The following is a 7,662-nucleotide window of genomic DNA, read 5'->3' on the forward strand; positions in this document are numbered from 1 at the left end:
AATTCTATCAAACACTGAAAGAAGAGTTAAACCTGTCCTTCTCAAACACTTCTAAAATACAGCAGAGAGAGGAACACACCCAAACTCATTCTAAGAGGCCACCATCACCCTGATACCAAAACCAGAAAAAGATGTCACAAAAAAAGGAAACTACAGGCCAATAACACTGATGAGCATAGATGCAAAACTCCTCAACCAAATACTAGCAAACAGAATCCAGTCGCACATTAAAAGGATCACACACCATGATCAAGTGGGATTTATCCCAGGAATGCAAGGATTCTTCAATATATGCAAATCAATCAATGTGATACACTATATTAACAAACTGAAGGTGAAAACCCATATGATCATCTCAATAGATGCAGAAAAAGCTTTAGACAGAAATCAACACCCATTTTTGATTTAAAAAACCCTACAGAAAGTAGGCATAGAGGGAACTTTCCTCAACATAATAAAGGCCATATATGACAACACACACAGCCAACATCATTCTCAATGGTGAAACACTGAAACCATTTCCACTAAGATCAGGAACAAGAGAAGGTTGCCCACTCTCACCACTCTTATTCAACATAGTTTTGGAAGTTTTAGCCACAGCAATCAGAGAAGAAAAGGAAATAAAAGGAATCCAAATCAGAAAAGAAGAAGTAAAGCTCTCACTGTTTGCAGATGACATGATACTACACATAGAGTACCTTAAAGATGCTACCAGAAAGCTACTAGAGCTAATCCATGAATTTGGTAAAGTAACAGGATACAAAATTAATGCACAGAAATCTCTTGCATTCCTATAAACTAATGATGAAAACTCTGAAAGCAAACTTAAGGAAACACTCCACACAATGCTAACTTTTGTTGGTATTGCAACAAAAGGAATAAAATACCTAGGAATACCTAGGAATAAACTGATCTAAGGAGACAAAAGACCGGTATGCAGAAAACTATAAGACACTGATGAAAGATACTAAAAATGATACAAACAGATGGAGAGATATACCATGTTCTTGGATTGGAAGAATCAACATTGTGAAAATGACTATACTACCCAAAGCAATCTACAGATTCAATGCAATCCCTATCAAACTACCAATGGCATTTTTCACAGAACTAGAACAAAAAAATTCACAATTTCTACTGAAACACAAAGACCCCGAATAGCCAAAGCAATCTTGAGAAAGAAAAAAGGAGCTGAGGCAATCAGGCTTCCTGACTTCAGACTATACTACAAAGCTACAGTAATCAAGACAGTATGGTACTGGCACAAAACAGAAATATAGATCAATGGAACAGGATAGAAAGCCAAGAGATAAACCCACACACATATGGTCACCTTATCTTTGATAAAGGAGGCAAGAATATACAATGGAGAGAAGACAGCCTCTGCATTAAGTGGTGCTGGGAAAACTGGACAGGTACATGTAAAAGAATAAAATTAGAACACTCCCTAACACCATACACAAAAATAAACTCAAAATGGATTAGAAACCTAAATGTAAGGCCAGACACCATAAAACTCTTAGAGGAAAACTTAGGCAGAACACTCTATAACATAAATCACAGCAAGATCCTTTTTCACCCACCACCTAGAGATGGAAATAAAACTAAACAAATGGGACCTAATGAAACTTCAAAGCTTTTGCACAGCAAAGGAAACCATAAATAAGACAAAAAGACAACTCTTAGAATGGGAGAAAATATTTGCAAATGAAGGAACTGACAAAGGATTAATCTACAAAATTTACAAGCAGCTCATGCAGCTCAATATCAGAAAAACAAACAAGCCAATCCAAAAATGGGCAGAAGACCTAAATAGACATTTCTCCAAAGAAGATATACAGATTGCCAACAAACACATGAAAGGATACTCAACATCACTAATCATTAGAGAAATGCAAATCAAAACTACAATGAGGTATCATCTCACAGTGGTCAGAATGGCCATCAACAAAAAATCTACAAACAATAAATGCTGGAGAGAGTGTGGAGAAAAGGGAACCCTCTTGTACTGTTGGTGGGAATGTAAATTGATACAGCCACTATGGAGGTTCCTTAAAAAACTAAAGTAGAGGGCTTCCCTGGTGGCGCAGTGGTTGAGAGTCCGCCTGCCGATGCAGGGGACACGGGTTCATGCCCCGGTCCAGGAAGATCCCACATGCCGCGGAGCGGCTGGGCCCGTGAGCCATGGCCGCTGAGCCTGCGCGTCCGGAGCCTGTGCTCCGCAATGGGAGAGGCCACAACAGTGAGAGGCCCGCGTACCGCAAAAAAAAAAAAAAAGAAAAAAAAAAAAACTAAAGTAGAACTACCATAAGACCCAGCAATCCCAGTACTGGGCATATACCCGGAGAAAACCATAATTCAAAAACAGTCATGTACCACAATGTTCATTGCAGCTCTATTTACAATAGCCAGGACATGGAAGCAGACTAAGTGTTCATCAACAGATGAATGGATAGAGAAGACGTGGCACATATATACAATGGAATATTAGCCATAAAAAGAAACAAAATTGAGTTATTTGTAGTGAGGTGGATGGACCTAGGGTCTGTCATACAGAATGATGTAAGTCAGAAGGAGAAAAACAAATACTGTATGTTAACACATATATATGGAATCTAAAAAAAAAAAAAAAATGGTTCTGAAGAACCTAGGGGCAGGACAGGAATAAAGACGTGGATGTAGAGAATGGACTTGAGGACATGGAGGGGGGAAGGGTAAGCTGGGATGAAGTGAGAGAGTGGCATGGACATATATACACTAGCACATGTAAGGTAGATAGCTAGTGGGAAGCAGCCGCATAGCACAGGGAGATCAGCTCGGTGCTTTGCGTCCACCTAGCGGGATGGGATAGGGAGGGTGGGAGGGAGGGAGACGCAAGAGGGAAGAGATATGGGAACATATGTATATGTATAACTGATTCACTTTGTTATAAAGCAGAAACTAACACACCATTGTAAAGCAATTATACCCCAATAAAGATGTTAAAAAAAAAAAAAAACCTTAGAATTATCTAGTCTTTTCCACCAAGAATAGATATTCACACTGATTTATGTCATTTCCCTTCCCACAGTCATGTCTCCCATTTATAATTGCTCAATATGCCAGGTTCACAACGTTTCCCCATTTGGGTGCCCTATTTGAATTTGTGTATAAATACTCACTCCTCCAAATGTTCTATATGAATACACAAAATATCCGTTTCAGCACCGAGTGCATAAATTCAGGGCTGGAGGCGTGTGGCATACTGCAGAATGGCACTAATTCAGGAGTCAGCTTGTAGAGGTCTGGATAGGGCTTAGCTGTATTGCTTGCCATGGAACCTTGGGGACCTCAGTTTTTACTCTCTGAACCTGTTTCCTGATCACCAAATTGGAGAATGCTAGCCTTCTCCTATTCCTCTCATGGATAACTGGAAGAACCATATGAAATCATGGATGATATTTTTAAAAACTGTTCATTGACCTTCACTTTGAGAATAAAGGAAAGAACTATAATCAAAGCCAGATGCTTAAAGAAATTGCAAGGTAACTTGGAGACATGTGAAATGGACTACAGTTCCAATATTTCCATCAACTTGCTCAAATTTCTTCTCTAGGATGCAGGAGCTCTATCAGTAAAATGAGAGATTGAATGGTGTTTTATGTGTCCTTCAATTAAGTTTCTGAGTGATTGAATCTCTGCAGCATTATTAAAAGTACTGTCATTGTAGCTGGAATTTAAGTACCGTCACATGAGTACCTGAATTAAGCCTTTGGCTGCCTTCAGAGCCAGGATTCAACCCCTGTAGTGTGGAACATGGGATTACAATCTAGAGCAGTAAAATTTGGTATACATAATAACTAAAAGCAATGTGGGACCACAAATTGGGTCCTAGAACAACAAAAATATAGTGAAAAAAAATTGGTGAAATATGAATAAAGCCCATAATTGGTTATTAATAATGTTCCAATGGTAATTTTTTGGTTTGATAGGTATACTATATTATTAGGTAAAATGTTAACATTAAAAGAAGCTGGATGAAGTGTACATGGAAACTTTCTGTACTATCTTTGCAGCTCTTCTGTAAGTCTAAATTTAGTTCAAAAGAAAAAGAAAAAACGCTATATTTCACAGGAATCACCCAGGTGCATGTTGAAAATGAAAATTTCTCCAATTTCAGAGACATGAAAATTATAGTCCTGGAGCAGGTCCCAGGAATCTGCATTCTAACTGGCACACAAGGAGATTCTGATGCATATTTCTCAGGGATCATACTTGGAGAAACTCTGATCTGAAACAAACACTGGTCCAGAGTAAAATAAGTGATTATTAGAGATTAGTAAATGGAGAATACAACCTGCGGCTATAAAAAGGCTCTTGTGTGAGATCTTGATTTTTTTTCTCTTTTTTAACAGATTTTACTAAAGATCTTTAGAGAGCAACTTGCAGACTCCAGATCCAACTGCCAAGGAGACCCTGTTATGCCGTGTGTACTGTCTGGGGCATAGCTGGCAGCTCTGGCTTCCCACCGTTCTGTTCTGAGACAGAGGTGCTGGGCAGTATCTCATCTCTGGGTTCCATAATGCTCACATGGTCAGGCAGGGGCTTCTTAAGGCCAATCCTACCACTTGGGTCCCAAGGCAACATGATCTTCACTTTGATGCCCAGTGAACACTGTCTGAGTGTCACATAGCACATACTAGTATCGACATAGTAGTTAACAGGGTCCCCAATGGGGATCATCAGGCCATCCACAACCTTCATGGATTTAGCCGTCTATTCACAGAAATTCCCAGACAGTGTGACCTCACAGGCTTTGGCCCCACTCTCCATGATGAACCAAGCACACCATAGCAGGCCCTCCACACAGCAAGTCCTCCTAGGAGTTTATAATGCAGAGACTTTGCCTGGACAGTGGCATGCAGACCTCCTGTGGCCGCCATTTTACAATACCTCCACCAACTGATGTATCGATATAAGTTTAGGCAAGTTATTGAACTTCTGGTCCTCAGATTCCTCATTTATAAAGGAAGAAGTTGTATCTATGGAATTCTAATGGTTATCCCTGCATAGTACCTAAAAGGAAAAGTCCAGAATAGTAAATAGTTGTCTCTAAAACCTTCTGTTGGCAGCCACAGATCTCTCCTGGCACCTCTGAAGAATCCTTCTTCTTACAGCACTGAACAGGGCAAAGGCTTTTGCAGCACTCTTCCCATGCATGCAAGTGTCTGGCCCTGCAGTGAGTTAAACACAGTTACAAAGGAGATACAACAGTGTTGAAAAAACACAGTCACTGTGACAAGGTCAGCAGCGGGGGACATTAGGTTTTGAATTTGCTTTATTGAATCGAGAAGCAGTCGCTGTAGTTCCGACAGCATGCCCTTTTGCTTTGTGAAATAGAAATCCTCATTTCCATCTGCGAAGACTCTGGGGAAAGTAAATGAGGTCTCTGGCCCCAGGCCTTTCATTAGGGAACAGTTTTGTACCAGATGAGGCCACAGACTCAGAACTACCATGTCTCTACAGAGACCCTGCCCAGGAGATGAAGAAAGATGGATTTAAGTCAGCTCAGAGCAACTGAATTTAGAAGTGGTGCTGACTAGAGTCTTAGGATTGCCCCTGGCTTTTTTTTTTTTTTAACATCTTTATTGGGGTATAATTGCTTTACAATGGTGTGTTAGTTTCTGCTTTATAACAAAGTGAATCAGTTATACATATACATATGTTCCCATATCTCTTCCTTCTTGCGTCTCCCTCCCCCCCACCCTCCCTATCCTACCCCTCCAGGCGGTCACAAAGCACCGAGCTGATCTCCCTGTGCTATGCGGCTGCTTGATGGACTGCCATCTCTGCTATGTATGTGTGCACACACACATTAGCATCAGTATAAACTTCCCAAATTAGAGGGGAATAAGGTATATATCCAAACAAAAATTCCTATTGGGCAGGGAATATGCCAACCTCACCTCATTCCAGTTATGTTGACCTGACTCAACAGTTTAGGTAGATGAATGTTTTTAATGGTATCTATGAATCGATCTTAAGCTTTGTTTTCCCATAAAGAGAGGATATCAGAAGAATATATGACACTAACATTTTCTGAGTGCAAAAAATGTTACTTGTTATTATAGAATATGATTGTACAGCATACTTAACTTCATTTACCCTTGGTTTCTGAAAAGAGATAATAACACCTACAAATTTTTATTTGAATCTTAATAATTCTATGGGTTTTTATTTATGTTAAATTATCTACATATATATGGAAAAGGAAAGTGAGCTTAAACATCTAAATTTCTCAGTTTAGACATTAAGCGTAGTTAAGTGCAAGAGCTGACATTTGAATCCAGATCCAACGACTCGAAAGCCCACACGTCTATTAGGATGACTGCAGGCAAAAATCTGTTAACTCCAGTCTTTTCATGAAAGCTAAAATGAATTTATGTCTCTAAAGCATAAAAAGAAGAAAAAATTGGGTATGGAGGATGGTATCTCTCTTTCATATCTGGTTTGTCAGTGTGATAGTTTGTGAGTAAGTATGGTTTCCTAAGAAAGAAATGTATTTGCTAAGTAGAAACAGTTCCCAGGACATCTGGAAACAAGAGCTATCCCAAGGTGAAGTATAATGAACTGAAAGGATTTCTATTTATTCCACATATGCTGGTCTTCTGGATTAAGAATTAGAGATGACAAAGGGGGAAGAATTAAGCAGAGTGAATAAACTGCAGGACAGTGGTATAGCTGAATCAGGAGTCTTGGTTTTCCTTTAGGTTTGTTGTTTTATTTTGTGTTGATGTCAGGGAAAGAGCATGTTTTTTGTTTTGCCAGGACCACTGCTTATTATTGTGCAAGTTTTGTGTCTCCTAACTCTAGAGGGCACATTCCTAATCCCTATATATATGTTGAGGTATTATGGTAATTTTCAGGCAGGTGACAATAAAATAACTTGAGAAAGTCTACATTGAAAATATTTCCTCAAGTTACTTTATTGTCATCTGCCCTCAAATTACTATATTACCATACTATTATTTGTGATGATACACTTTTAAATGTAGACACTTCTTGATTTCAAGCTATATTACAAAGCTATAGTAGTCAAAACAATATGGTCCAGGCATAGAAACACACACATAGATCATTGGATCAGAATAGAGAGCCCGGACATAAATCCATGCATACATGGTCAATTAACTTTTCACAATGGTGCCAAGAATGCACAGTAGGAAAAGGATAGTTTCTTCAATAAATGCTGTTGAGAAAACAGGCAAAGAAATAAAACTGGACACTTTACTTTATACCACTTACAAAATTTAACTCAAAATGGATCAAAGACTCAAATGTAAGACCTGAAACCATAAAACTTCTAGAAGAAAACAGAATAAAAGGTTCCTTGGCAATGATTTCTTGGATAAGACACCAGTAGCATAGGCAACAATTAAAATAAACAAGAGACTATATCAAACTAAAAATCTTCAGCACAGCAAAGTAAACAATAAATCAAAAAGGCAACCTAGAGAATGGGAGAAGATACTCGCAAACCATACATCTAAAAGGATTTAATATCCAAAATATATAAAGAACTCATACAACTCAATAGCAAAAACAAACAACTGAAAAATGGGCAAAGGACCCAAATAGACATTTTTCCAAAGACATTCAAATGGCCAATAGGTATATGAAAAG

At 38.7% G+C, this 7,662-nt stretch overlaps 1 pseudogene; it reads right to left on the reverse strand.

Annotated features, from left to right (window-relative positions):
- Positions 1–4,458: 4,458 nt before the first annotated feature.
- LOC132422383 (small ribosomal subunit protein uS3-like) lies at positions 4,459–4,812 on the reverse strand (annotated as a pseudogene).
- Between the last annotated feature and the right edge of the window lie 2,850 nt (positions 4,813–7,662).

Source organism: Delphinus delphis, chromosome 3 (genome assembly GCF_949987515.2).
Source record: "Delphinus delphis chromosome 3, mDelDel1.2, whole genome shotgun sequence".
NCBI classification, from domain to species: Eukaryota; Metazoa; Chordata; class Mammalia; order Artiodactyla; family Delphinidae; genus Delphinus; species Delphinus delphis.